Raw genomic sequence first — 15,522 nt, forward strand, 5'->3', positions numbered from 1 at the left:
GGTTTAGAAACTATACTTACAACGTGATTACTTTATTTGCAAAATTCTTTACCGCCAAAAATCAGCTTGTCAAGATTTATCTTGCAAGTTTATTAAACCTTTTAAGAATTGAATCAATTGTAGAGTTTGTTTAACTATCATTGTTATTTTTGCCCTTCTTGCTTATCAATGTTCTTAGACTTTGATTTATTTTTAACTAAGTGAGTTACATAGGATAGAGTAGGTAAAATGCATTTAGATAGATTGCATATAATAAGTGTTGATACCCCTTTCTCATGTCTTTCTTGATGTATAGCATAAGGACATACTTTTGGTTAGAAAAGACTGGTATTTATCAACTTATCTTGCATCTATTCATGGAAAATGCATGCTTTTGTGAATTTTTTCTAATTGTGCTTGATTGTGAAAAACATGCTTTTTATGCCTTTAAATTATCAAATTTAATCCATCTTAATATTCCATTCGATGTCTTGATGTATTTAGTGATTTAAGTTTTAGAAGGCAAGGATGAGTTGGAAGGATAAGGAAAAAGCATGGAAACGTGGAGAATTCATGAAAAAGTGGAGGATTTAGAGAGTTGTCAATCCTGACCTCTTCGTACTAAAGTGATCATAATTTGAGCTATAGAACTCTAAATGAGGCGGTTTCAATGGCATTAGAAAGCTAACATCCAGAGCATCAAAATGATATGCATGTGTTTATAGTGGACATTGAGTTAAGCTATCTACGTACGTAGCCAAATCTCGCATATGCAAAATACCAAAAACGTGCTTCATTAAAGAAACATGTAATGGGTGATTTCTGGAGCATTTTGAGCCTAATCTAACTCATTTCTGATGCTATTGAACCAGGGATTGAAGAGGGGATGAATCAAGTAGTGTTACTTTTAGTTTTACATTATTTTTAAGTTTAATTGTAGAGAGAGAAGCTCTAATTTCTCTCTAGAATTTAAGGTTCTTAGCTTAATTTCTCTTTAATTTTTATTTTGATCTTGTTCTAGTGTAATTTTCTTTATACTTTCTTATTCTAGTATCTTAATTTCTCTACTCTTACTTGTTAATTTTTCATTTTTATCACTTTTAGTTTATGAACTCTCTTGTTAATTTCAATTTCCTTTAGTGAATGTGATGTTTTTTGTTTTCTTATGTTTAATTGAGTTGTTGTTATTAATTTCTTGCATTTGGTAGCTATAGATTTTACTAATTATTGTAATTTATGATACTTTATGTTTATTAATGAGCGGATAATTTATACGCTTTTTGGCATTGTTTTTAGGTAGTTTTTAGTAAGTTCAAGCTACTTTTAGGGATGTTTTCATTAGTTTTTATGTTAAATTCACATTTCTGGACTTTACTATGAGTTTGTGTGTTTTTCTGTGATTTCAGGTAATTTCTGGCTGAAATTGAGGGACTTGAGCAAAACTCTGAAAAAGGCTGACAAAAGGACTGCTGATGCTGTTGGAATCTGACCTCCCTGTACTCGAAATGGATTTTCTGGAGCTACAGAACTCCAATTGGCGCGCTCTCAACGGCGTTAGAAAGTAGACATCTAGAGCTTTCCAGCAATATATAATAGTCCATACTTTATTCGGAAATTGATGACGTAACTTGGCGTTGAACGCCAAGTACATGCTGCTGTCTGGAGTTAAACGCCAGAAAAACGTCATGATCCGGAGTTGAATGCGCAAAACACGTTATAACTTGGAGTTCAACTCCAAGAAAAGCCTCAGCTCGTGGATAGATCAAGCTCAGCCCAAGCATACACCAAGTGGGCCCCGGAAGTGGATTTATGCATCAATTACTTACTCATGTAAACCCTAGGAGCTAGTTTATTATAAATAGAACATTTAACTATTGTATTAGACATCTTTTGACAGTTTAATCTCTTGACTATTTAGCCTTTGATTATTCAGTCTCTTGATCACTCAAGGGGGCTGGCCATTCGGCCATGCCTGAACCTTTTACTTATGTATTTTCAACAGTGGAGTTTCTGCACACCATAGATTAAGGGTGTGGAGCTCTGCTGTACCTCAAGTTTCAATACAATTACTATTACTTTCTATTCAATTCTCTTTTATTCTTATTCCAAGATATACGTTATACTTAAACTTGATGAATATGATGATCCGTGACACTTATCATCATTCTCACCTATGAACGCGCGTGATTGACAACCACTTTCGTTCTACCTTAGGCCGGGCGCATATCTCTTAGATTCCCCAACAGAATCTTCGTGGTATAAGCTAGATAGATGGCGGCATTCATGAGGATCCGGAAAGTCTAACCTTGTCTGTGGTATTCCGAGTAGGATCCTGGGAATCCGGAAAGTCTAACCTTGTCTGTGGTATTCCGAGTAGGATTCCGGTATTGAATGACTGTGACGAGCTTCAAACTCCTGAAGGCTGGGCGTTAGTGGCAAACGCAAAAGAATCAATGGATTCTATTCCAACCTGATTGAGAACCGACAGATGATTAGCCGTGCTATGACAGAGCATAGGAACGTTTTCACTGAGAGGATGGGATGTAGCCATCAACCAAGGGTGATGCCTCCAAACGATTAGCCGTGCAGTGACAGCGCATAGGACCATTTTCCCGAGAGGATTGAAAGTAGCCACCGATGATGGTGATGCCCTACATACAGCTTGCCATGGAAAGGAGTAAGAAGGATTGAAGGAAGAGTGAGTAGTGAAGTAGAGTTTCGAGAGGAGCACAGCATCTCCATACACTTATCTGAAATTCTCACTATTGATTTACATAAGTATTTCTATCCCTTTTTTATTTTCCAATTATTATTAATTTTCGAAAACCCATAAACCAGTTTAATCTGCCTAACTGAGATTTACAAGGTGACCATAGCTTGCTTCATATCAACAATCTCTGTGGGATCGACCCTTACTCACGTAAGGTTTATTACTTGGACGACCCAGTACACTTGCTGGTTAGTTGAACGGAGTTGTGAATTCAACTAGTGCCACAATAATGATTTCATACAAGTACAAAAGAATATGGATCACAATTTCGTCCACCAAGTTTTTGGCGCCGTTGCCGGGGATTGTTCGAGTATGGACAACTGACGGGTTCATCTTGTTGCTCAGATTAGGTAATTTTCTTTTCAAAAATCTTTTTCAAAAAATTTTTCTTTTCTTTTTCGTTTTTCTAACTATGTTTTTCGAAAAAATTAAAATAAAAATACAAAAAAATTAGAAAATCATAAAAATAAAAAAATATTTTGTGTTTCTTGTCTGAGTCTTGTGTTAATTTTTAAGTTTGGTGTCAATTGCATGCTTTTAAAATTTTTCTTGTATCTTTTCGAAAATTTCATGCATTCACAATGTTCTTCAAGATCTTCAAGTTGTTCTTGACAAGTCTTCTTGTTTGATCTTGATGATTTCTTGTTTTGTGTTGTTTGTTGTTTTTCATGTGCACCTTTGCATTCATATTTTCCATGCATTAAAAATTTCTAAGTTTGGTGTCTTGCATGTTTTCTTTGCATCAAAATTTTTTTTCAAAAATATGTTCTTGATGTTCATCATGATCTTCAAAGTGTTCTTGGTGTTCATCTTGACATTCATAGCATTCTTGAATGCATTCATTGTTTTGATCTAAAAATTTCATGCATTGAGTATTTTTGTTGTTTTTCTCTCTCATAATTAAAAATTCAAAAATCAAAAAAAATATATTTTCCTTTTTTATCTCCTAATTTTCGAAAATTTGAGTTGACTTAGTCAAAAATTTTAAAAATTAGTTGTTTCTTACAAGTCAAGTCAAAGTTTCAATTTTAAAAATCTTATCTTTTCAAAACTTTTTCAAAAATTAAATCTTTTCCTTTTTTTATTAATTTTCGAAATTTTTTTTAAATATTTTTCAAAATCTTTTTCTTATCTTTTACATCATATTTTCGAAAATTAGCTAACAAGTAAATGTGATTGATTCAAAAATTTGAAGTTTGTTACTTTCTTGTTAAGAAAGGTTCAATCTTTAAATTCTAGAATCTTATCTTTTAGTTTCTTGTTAGTTAAGTAATTAATTTTAATTTTAAAAATTAAATCTTTTTCAAAACTAATTTCAATCATATCTTTTTAAAACCATATCTTTTCAAAAAAATATCTTTTTAATCTTATCTTTTCATATCTTTTTATCTTATCTAATTATCTTATCTTTTTCAAAATTTTATTTCAAAATATCTTATCTAACTTATTTTCTTATCTTTTTCAAATTTGACTTTTTGGTTGTTTCTTATCTTTTTCAAAACCACCTAACTACCTTTCCCTCTCTAATTTTCGAAAATACCTCCCTCTTTTTCAAAAAATTCTTTTTAATTAACTAATTGTTTCAAGTTTTAATTTTAATTTTAATTCATCTTTAATTTTCGAAATTACTAACTCCTTTTCAAAAATATTTTCGAAAATCCCTCTCTCATCTTCTTCTATTTATTTATTTATTTACTAACACTTCTCTTCATCTCTTATCACCTCCCCTATCCTTACTCTTTATACAGATTATTCATCCCTCTCCTTCCATTATCCCCTTTCTTCTTCTACTAATAATAAGGATCCTCTTTACTATGACATAGAAGATTCCTCTTCCTTTTCTTTTCCTCTTCTCTTTCATATGAGCAGGAACAAGGAAAAAGGCATTCTTGTTGAAGCTGATCCAGAACCTGAAAGGACTCTGAAGAGGAAACTAAGAGAAACTAAATTACAACAATTCAGAGACATAGTAGAGCTCAAGGACATCAATGGTCGTTCAAGAAGGCGCCACCCTCACTAAGGTGGACTCATTCCTTGTTCTTAAATTTTTCTTCTGCTTTTCATTTTTTTTATGTTATATGTTTATCTATACTTGTGTCTTTATTACATGATCATTAGTAGTTAGTAACTATGCCTTAAAGCTATGAATAATTTCAATAAATCCTTCACCTCTCTTAAATAAAAAAAAATGTTTTTAATTCAAAAGAACAAGAAGTACATAAATTTCGAAAATTGTCCTTGAATTTAATTTAATTATATTGATGTGGTGACAATACTTTTTGTTTTCTGAATGAATGCTTAAACAGTGCATATTTTTGATCTTGTTGTTTATGAATGTTAAATTTGTTGGCTCTTGAAAGAATGATGAACAAAGAGAAATGTTATTGATGATCTGAAAAATCATGAAATTGATTCTTGAAGCAAGAAAAAGCAGTGAAAAAGCAAAGGCTTGTGAAAAAAAAAAAAACTGGCGAAAAAAATAGAAAGAAAAAAAAGCAAGCAGAAAAAGCCAATAGCCTTTAAAACCAAAAGGCAAGGGTAAAAAGGATCCAAGGCTTTGAGCATCAATGGATAGGAGGGCCCAAGGAAATAAAATACAGGCCTAAGCGGCTAAATCAAGCTGTCCCTAACCATGTGCTTGTGTCATGAAGGTCCAAGTGAAAAACTTGAGACTGAGTGGTTAAAGTCGTGATCCAAAGCAAAAAGAGTGTGCTTAAGAGCTCTGGACACCACTAACTGGGGACTCGAGCAAAGCTGAGTCACAATCTGAAAAGGTTCACCCAGTTATGTGTCTGTGGCATTTATGTATCCGGTGGTAATACTGGAAAACAAAGTGCTTAGGGCCACGGCCAAGACACATAAAAGTAGCTGTGTTCAAGAATCAACATGCTTAACTAGGAAAGTCAATAACACTATCCGAAATTCTAAGTTCCTAGAGAAGCCAATTATTCTGAACTTCAAAGGAAAAAGTGAGATGCCAAAACTGTTCAGAAGCAAAAAGCTACAAGTCCCGCTCATCTAATTATAATTAATATTCATTGATATTCTGGAATTTATAGTATATTCTCTTCTTTTTATCCTAATTGATTTTCAATTGCTTGGGGACAAGCAACAATTTAAGTTTGGTGTTGTAATGAGCGGATAATTTATACGCTTTTTGGCATTGTTTTTAGGTAGTTTTTAGTAAGTTCAAGCTACTTTTAGGGATGTTTTCATTAGTTTTTATGTTAAATTCACATTTCTGGACTTTACTATGAGTTTGTGTGTTTTTCTGTGATTTCAGGTAATTTCTGGCTGAAATTGAGGAACTTGAGCAAAACTCTGAAAAAGGCTGACAAAAGGACTGCTGATGCTGTTGGAATCTGACCTCCCTGCACTCGAAATGGATTTCCTGGAGCTACAAAACTCTAATTGGCACGCTCTCAACGGCGTTGGAAAGTAGATATCCAGAGCTTTCCAGCAATATATAATAGTCCATACTTTATTCGGAAATTGACGACGTAACTTGGCGTTGAACGCCAAGTACATGCTGCTGTCTGGAGTTAAACGCCAGAAAAACGTCATGATCCGGAGTTGAACGCCCAAAACACGTTATAACTTGGAGTTCAACTCCAAGAAAAGCCTCAGCTCGTGGATAGATCAAGCTCAGCCCAAGCATACACCAAGTGGGCCCCGGAAGTGGATTTATGCATCAATTACTTACTCATGTAAACCCTAGGAGCTAGTTTATTATAAATAGAACATTTAACTATTGTATTAGACATCTTTTGACAGTTTAATCTCTTGACTATTTAGCCTTTGATTATTCGGCCTCTTGATCACTCAAGGGGGCTGGCCATTCGGCCATGCCTGAACCTTTTACTTATGTATTTTCAACAGTGGAGTTTCTGCACACCATAGATTAAGGGTGTGGAGCTCTGCTGTACCTCAAGTTTCAATACAATTACTATTACTTTCTATTCAATTCTCTTTTATTCTTATTCCAAGATATACGTTATACTTAAAATTGATGAATATGATGATCCGTGACACTCATCATCATTCTCACCTATGAACGCGCGTGATTGACAACCACTTCCGTTCTACCTTAGGCCGGGCGCATATCTCTTAGATTCCCCAACAGAATCTTCGTGGTATAAGCTAGATAGATGGCGGCATTCATGAGGATCCGGAAAGTCTAACCTTGTCTGTGGTATTCCGAGTAGGATCCTGGGAATCCGGAAAGTCTAACCTTGTCTGTGGTATTCCGAGTAGGATTCCGGTATTGAATGACTGTGACGAGCTTCAAACTCCTGAAGGCTGGGCGTTAGTGACAAACGCAAAAGAATCAATGGATTCTATTCCAACCTGATTGAGAACCGACAGATGATTAGCCGTGCTATGACAGAGCATAGGAACGTTTTCACTGAGAGGATAGGATGTAGCCATCAACCAAGGGTGATGCCTCCTGACGATTAGCCGTGCAGTGACAGCGCATAGGACCATTTTCCCGAGAGGATTGAAAGTAGCCACCGATGATGGTGATGCCCTACATACAGCTTGCCATGGAAAGGAGTAAGAAGGATTGAAGGAAGAGTGAGTAGTGAAGTAGAGTTTCAAGAGGAGCACAGCATCTCCATACACTTATCTGAAATTCTCACTATTGATTTACATAAGTATTTCTATCCCTTTTTTATTTTCCAATTATTATTAATTTTCGAAAACCCATAAACCAGTTTAATCTGCCTAACTGAGATTTACAAGGTGACCATAGCTTGTTTCATATCAACAATCTCTGTGGGATCGACCCTTACTCACGTAAGGTTTATTACTTGGACGACCCAGTACACTTGCTGGTTAGTTGAACGGAGTTGTGAATTCAACTGGTGCCATAATAATGATTTCATACAAGTACAAAAGAATATGGATCACAATTTCGTCCACCATTTATGCATTCAAGGTGTTTGATAAAAATACTTGAATTAGTTTTAGAATAGATTTTTATATTCTTGGCTTGTGATTGAGGAATTAGGTGATCTTGAGTCATTAATATCTAATTTGGATTGATAATCTAGAGGTTGTTAGTTAATCTTGTATTCACTAACGTTAACCTCTTACTAAGCCCAATTAGTAAAGTGGTTATGATTTGTGAGTTGAAATCAATTATACCTACTTGACCTTCTCCGGATATTGGAGATAATATAATAGCATTCCTCTTGATAATTGTTATGTTTAGATTAATGACAAGGATAGAACTTCTTGATTCTAAAGCGTAGCCAAGAATCCTTTTTAGCATTTGTTAGTTTTGCTTTCTTGCAATTTAATTTCTTGTTAATTGCAATCCAAATGCCCTAATTTATCCCATAGCCAATAATTGAGCATTCGATTGCAATTTCTAGAGAGAATGACTCGAGATACTACTATTGGTTATTTTGATTTGTATTGTGACAACATGACGATCGGATTTCTATTGGTAAAGAATTCACAAATAAGTTCACGTTATAAGTATAGTTCCTAAACCAACAGAAAATCCTTTCGTGCAAAAGTTTTGGTTGTCACAAGTAACAAACCCCTAATAAAATTGATAACTGAAGTATTCAAACATCGGGTCGTCTTCACAAGGAAATGCAGGGAGGTGTTTTTATTATTGGCTATCGAAAAAGTATCTTTTCGGGGTTTTTAAATAGGTTGAACAAGAAAAGTAAATTGCAAGAAATTAAATTAATAACTAATAAAGCTCTTAGCAAGGTATGAGAAATTGAAGTCCTATCCTAGTTATCCTTATCAGGTGTGATGAGAATTGGATTCTGCTCCCACTTTAGTTAACCCTTACTAAATAAAGGAAAGTCAAGCGGACTAATTAATTTGATCCTCAAGTCCTAGTCAATTCCTATTGAAAGACTAGAGTTATTGGAGTACAAATTAATTAGCAAAGAATTCCAATTTCAATCAACAGCTGAGTTTGATAACTCAAGTGTTACTAATTACTCAACCAAAGCTAAGAGTGTAAAAAGCTAAATTAAAATCATAAATATGAAATACCACAAATTGCATTAACAAAAGAAATCAAATCTAACATGGAAAAGTTCATAAATTAAATTGGGAAAATAAATAAAAGGAACATTGAACCTGGAAATTGAGAAGAAGAAATCCTAAATCCTTTAAGAGGAATCCTAATCCTAAATCCTAAGAGAGAGAGGAGATCCTCTCTCTCTAGAAGCTACATCTAATCCTAAAATTGTGAATAATGAATGAATGATGTGTATCCCCTAAGACTCTGCATGTTCCCTGGCTTTATTCTATGTTTCTGGGCCGAGAACTTGGTTAAAACGTGGCCCAAAATTGTCCCAGCGTTTCCTGAATTTTCTGCAGATCGCGCATGTCACGCATACGCGTCGGTCACACGTACGGGTCGTTTGACAATTTTCCTCTCCATGCGTGTGCGTCAGGCACATGCTTGCGTCATTTGCGTGAACTCCAATCTACGCGTACGTGTTATGCACGCGTACGCGTCGCTGTGATTTTCTCCAATTCGCGTGGTCGCGTGAGCCACGCGTCCACGTCGGTGTTCGCTCGTCATCTCCTTAGTTTCTTGTGTTCCTTCTATTTTTGCAAGCTTCCTCTCCATTCTCTAAGCCATTCCTACCCTATGAAGACTGAAACACTTAACACACATATCAAGGCATCGAATGGTATAAAAGAGAATTAAAATATGTAATTAAAAGATCTCTATGAAGGAAGCTTTCAACCATAGAACTTAACTTGGAAGGAATTGTAAAATCATGCAAATCATATGAGTAAGTGGGCAAGAATTTGATAAAAACCACTCAATTAAACATAATATAGATCATAAAATAATGGTTTATCAACCTCCCCACACTTAAACATTAGCATGTCCTCATGCTTAGCTTAAGGAGATAAAATAAATGAGTAGGGAAAAGCAAGACTCATGAAATGCAACCTACCTATGTGAATGCAACTACATGCAAAATGCTTTTATCTACTTGGTTTAAAATAAATAAGTTCTCCAAGACAAATACAAACCAAATTCCACTAATTTCAAATTATACAATGAAAACAATTAAACTTGTAAGAAGATAGCTTATGAAAGCAGGGAATATAGAATCAAGCACTGAACCCTTACTAGTAATGTATATCACTCTAACTCTCAAGTGTCTGGGGTCAATCACTCTACTCTTCTCTAATCATGCTTTCTAAACTTCGTTCTTCATCTAACCAATCAACAAATATTTAATGTATCAATGCAAACATCATGAGGTCTTTTCAAGGTTGTAATGGGGCTAAGGTAAGGGTGAGGATATATGTATGGCCAAGTGAGCTATAATATGAATCTTTGACTAACCTAAGCTTTCACCTAACATACACACACACTATATGTAATTCTAAAATCACACCTAGCTACCCATGATTCCCACTTTTGTATAATTCCCATACTCATGTACCAAATTTTTTATATTTCTTTACTTTTATCACATGTGCATTGATCTTTATTAAAGCTTAACATTGGGGTAATTTTATCCCCTTATTCACTTACTTATTTATTGAATTTTTTTATGCAAAATGTAGAGTGCAGTATGCAGATGCTGATGCAGATGTTATGAATAATTCCAGGTTCAATAAAATAAAATAAAACTCAAAAATAAACAAACTAAATAAAATTATAATTTAAATATGAACGATCATACCATGGTAGGTTGTCTCCCACCTATCACTTTTAGTTAAAGTCCTTAAGTTGGACATTTGGTGAGCTCCTTGTCATGGCGGCTTGTGCTTGAACTCATCCTGAAACTTCCACCAATGCTTGGACTTCCAATAAGCTCTATCAATACCAAGTAAATTTCTCAAGCTTTGATGGAGTTCTTCACAAGCTTTGAGCTCCTAAATTTGATCGTCATATATGCCTGGATCCCAAATCTTGTTGCTGCACCCATCTTCAAGTGGAACATGATGATTCCATCCAGGTGGTAAGCAATCTGAATTCTCACTACGGCATCCAAACAGCATCCTAGACCCATTCAATTGAGCTTTACACCAACCTTTGCATTTAAACTTTGAGCACACAACCATGTTGAACCTTGCTTGATAGCTCCAACCACTAACCATCTTTCTCTTACTCTTAATGCCACAAAGAGCTCTAAGTTGACCATCTGTCTCTAGAAGCCCATACTCAAGTGGGAAAGTAAAGGTCAAGGATAAGAATTTTACCCACTCGAATATTGTGTTGGACGGTAATGGCTTTGGGAGAGGTGTTTCTAATGATCTTGCAAGCTCCACTCCCTTGTGCTCTTCTTTGACAACTTCCACCTCCTTGTAAGCTTCTTCAATTTCAACCTCTTCCTCTTGGTAGCTTTCTTCCAATTCAATCTATTCTTCATTGCTCACCAAGGGCATGGGAGGTTGTGCCTCTGCTTCTTGAATCTCCATCTCTTGATCATCCTCTTCCAAGTCTTCAACTATGATATGCCTTGGAGGTTGTACACCTTCCTCAACATCAATTTGAAACACCTTGGAAGGAGGCTCTATGACTTGACTTTCCCATGGAGGTTCCGCATCTCCTAAGTCTTCAACCACTTTTGTTTTAACTATTGCGGCTTCGTCCAGTTATTTTAGTATAAAATCATACTCCTCCTTGATGATTTCCTTTCTATGACAACTCCCTTCAACCACTCTTTCATTTGCAAAGGTCTCTTCTACCTTCACCTTTAGTGCCTCCTCTAGCTCCTTATGAAGTATGGATTTGCGAAGATGATCCTTTCTCTTTTGTTCCATATCAATAGCATCATTAGGATCATGTTGTTCTTGGATTGATGGATGTGGGTGCTCTTCCAGGGAGGGTGGTGATGGGATGGAGAGATCATTATGGGATTGAAAAGGAAGTACACTAGAGCTTGAGGGTTGATTGTTAAAGGTATTCGGTGGTCCAATTTGGGTGATGAGAGCTTGTATAGTAGAGTTAAGATCAGTAAGTACTTTCTCCATGGAGGTTTGGGGTGGATAGGAGGGTTCATTTGTTGGGAGAAAGGGTTCATGGTAGGAAGGTGGTTCATCTTGATAATGATAAGGAGATAGTGTATATTGAGGTAGTGGTTCTTGGGAGTAATTTGATTGGAATTGGTATGGATATAGGTTAGGGTCATATGGAGGTGAATGGTGGTAGGGGGCTTGTGAGTATGGTGGTTCAACGCTGTGTGGAGATATAGGCATATGGATATAGGCATATGATGGGGCTTGTTGGTAGCCACAGGGGGGTCCACTATATCTGTCATCTTGGTATATATCTTGGAATGGCTCTTGACCATAGTAATTTGGTGGGTGTTGTTGCCTAAAGGGTTGATCAGATCCTCGTAGCTCCATCCATCTTTGATTGTTTTGACCTTGATGCATGTTCCTGTTATAGCTTCCATTCCTTTCAACACTATTAGAACCAAACTGAAAGCGATAGGGGTGAGAACTCATAGTAGCTAATAAAAATTAAAAACAAAAACAAATAAACAAGCAAAAGAAAATAAAATAAGATAAGAGAAAAGGTTTGAAAAACATTTTATTTAAAGATTAGAAAAGATAAGATAAGTTAGGTAAGAGAAGATAAGTTTTTAAACTAAAAGGTTTTGAAATTTAAATTTTGAATTTTGGAATTTAAATATTGAAATTTGAAATTTGATTTTGAAATAAGATAGGATAAGATTTTGAAAAAGATATGATTTTTGAAAAAGATTTGAACTTTGAAATTTAAAACTAAGATAAGATAAGATAAAAATTTTAAAATAAAATCTGAAAATTTTTTTTGTAATTTTCGAAAAAAATCATTTAAAATAAAGAGAAAAGATATTTTGAAATTAATGAGGAAAGAGAAAAACAATAAAATGACACCAAACTTACAATTTTCAGATCAAAGCAAAGAAAACAAACAAGAAAAATATTTACAATAACCAATAAAAAGGCACACATTTGCAATTCCCCGACAAGGGCGCCATTTTGATGATCAGATTTCTATCGGTAAAGAATTCACAAATAAGTTCGCGTTATAAGTATAGTTTCTAAACCAACAGAAAATCCTTTCGTGCAAAAGTTTTGGTTGTCACAAGTAACAAACCCCTAATAAAATTGATAACCGAAGTATTCAAACCTCGAGTCGTCTTCTCAAGGAATTGCAAGGAGGTGTTCTTATTATTGGCTATGGAAAAAGTATCTTTTGGGGTTTTTAAATAGGTTGAACAAGAAAAGTAAATTGCAAGAAATTAAATTAATAACTAATAAAGCTCTTGGCAAGTTATGAGAAATTGAAGTCCTAACCTAGTTATCCTTATGAGCTGTGATGAGAATTGGATTCTACTCCTACTTTAGTTAACCCTTACTAAATAAAGGAAAGTCAAGCGGACTAATGAATTTGATCCTCAAGTCCTAGTCAACTCCTATGGAAAGACTAGAGTTATTGGAGTACAAATTAATCAGCAAAGAATTCCAATTTCAATCAACAGCTGAGTTTGATAACTCAAGTGTTACTAATTACTCAACCAAAGCTAAGAGTGTAAAAAGCTAAATTAAAATCATAAATATGAAATACCTCAAATTGCATTAACAAAAGAAATCAAATCTAACATGGAAAAGTTCATAAATTAAATTGGGAAAATAAATAAAAGGAACATTGAACCTGGAAATTGAGAAGAAGAAATCCTAAATCCTTTAAGAGGAATCCTAATCCTAAATCCTAAGAGAGAGGAGAGAGCCTTTCTCTCTAGAAGCTACATCTAATCCTAAAATTATGAATTATGAATGAATTATGAATGAATGATGTGTATCCCTTGAGTCTCTACATGTTCCCTGGCTTTATTCTGTGTTTCTGGGCCGAAAACTGGGTCAAAACGCGGCCCAAAATCATCCCTAGCGTTTCCTGAATTTTCTACAGATCGTGCATGTCACGCGTACGCGTCGGTCACGCATACACGTCGTTTGACGATTTTCCTGTCCACGCGTGCACGTTAGGCACGCCATCGCATCATTTGCCCGAACTCCAATCCACGCGTATGCGTACGCGTCACTGTGATTTTCTCCAATTCACGCGGTCGCGTGAGCTATGCATCCGCGTCAGTGTTCGCTGGTCATCTCCTTAATTTCTTGTGTTCCTTCCATTTTTGCAAGCTTCCTCTCTATTCTCTAAGCTATTCCTGCCCTATGAAGCTTGAAACACTTAACACAAATATCAAGGCATCGAATGGTATAAAGGAGAATTAAAATACGTAATTGAAAGATCTCTAGGAAGCAAGTTTTCAACCATAGAACTAAACTAGGAAGGAATTGTAGAATCATGCAAATCATATGATTAAGTGGGCAATAATTTGATAAAAATCACTCAATTAAACCACTCAATTAAACACAAGTAAGAAAATTAAAAGGCAAGAAATTAAATAATCATGCAAGAAAATTAAAACTCAAAGCAATTAAATCAAAATTGGAAATTAAGTGGCAAAAAGAACTCTTGGCAAGGATTGGGGAATTGAGGATTCCTATCCTAGTCATGGACCACAAACATAGTAATTGCGTAGAATTAATCCTAATTAGTCTATCCTAACATCGAGAATAACTCAAAAGGGCATAATTGATCTCAATCCATAAGTCCTAGTCAACTCACTAATTAACTTAGTGAAACACTAGCGTCAATAGAAACCAAACCAACTAACAATCCTAACACAATGTGGAATAGCCATCCATAACTCAAGTTCAACTAATTATCCAATTCCTAACAAAAAGTGTGAAAAACTATACAAAAGCTAAAAGAGACATTTTATCAAACACCTAGCATGGATAAAAGGAAAAATATCCTAAATTTCAACAAAAATAAAATCTATACTACCAATTGCATGAGAATAATAACAAAAACTTAAACAAGCATTAAAGAAATATAAAACATTAAAGTTGCATTAAATAAAATTAAATGTAACAAGAGTATTCATAAACCAAAAATGACAAGAATGAGAAAATGACAAAAGAAATTAAGCAAATCAAGACAAGAAAGCATAGAAACATAAATGAAACTACATTAAAATAAGAATTAAAATCTGAAATTAAAAAGAAACTAGGACAAAAATCCTAAATTCTAGAGAGAAGGGGGAGCTTCTCTCTCTAGAAAAACTAAGCTAAAACATGTAAAAAAGACTAAACCTAATTGCTCCCCCTTCATCCCTCTTCAACTTGGCTTGAAATAACTTCAGAAATGAGTTGGATTGGGATCTGAAAGCCCAAAATTCACAGCCAATGAGTTGCAATTAATGAGGTCACGTGCTAGGACTTGTGCGTACGCACAATTGCTGATTTTCTTCTTGTGCGTACGCATACTTAAAATACATGTCCACTATGGCAAATTGTATATCAATTTGAAGCCTTAGATGTTAGCTTTCCGGTGCCGCTAGAACCGCCTTGGACCTCTGTAGCTCAAGTTATGATCAATTTAGTACAGAGAGGTCAGGATTGGCAGCTTTCCAAATCCATTATTTCTTGAATTTTTCCACTTTATATGCTTTCTTTCTTCACTTCTTCAATCCATATTTTCCTTCAAAACCTTAAATTACTCAACAAACATATCAAGGCATTAAATGGAATTAAAGTGAATAAAATTTAGCAATTTTAGGGTTACTCTATTGCATGTAGTTCCTAAGAATGATGGAGTCATTGTAGTGGCTAACGAAAAAAATGAACTCATCCCAACAAGAACTGTGACGGGGTAACGAATGTGCATAGACTATAGGAGGCTCAATGATGCTACTAGGAAAGATCAC

Source organism: Arachis hypogaea, chromosome 3 (assembly GCF_003086295.3).
Source record: "Arachis hypogaea cultivar Tifrunner chromosome 3, arahy.Tifrunner.gnm2.J5K5, whole genome shotgun sequence".
NCBI lineage: Eukaryota > Viridiplantae > Streptophyta > Magnoliopsida > Fabales > Fabaceae > Arachis > Arachis hypogaea.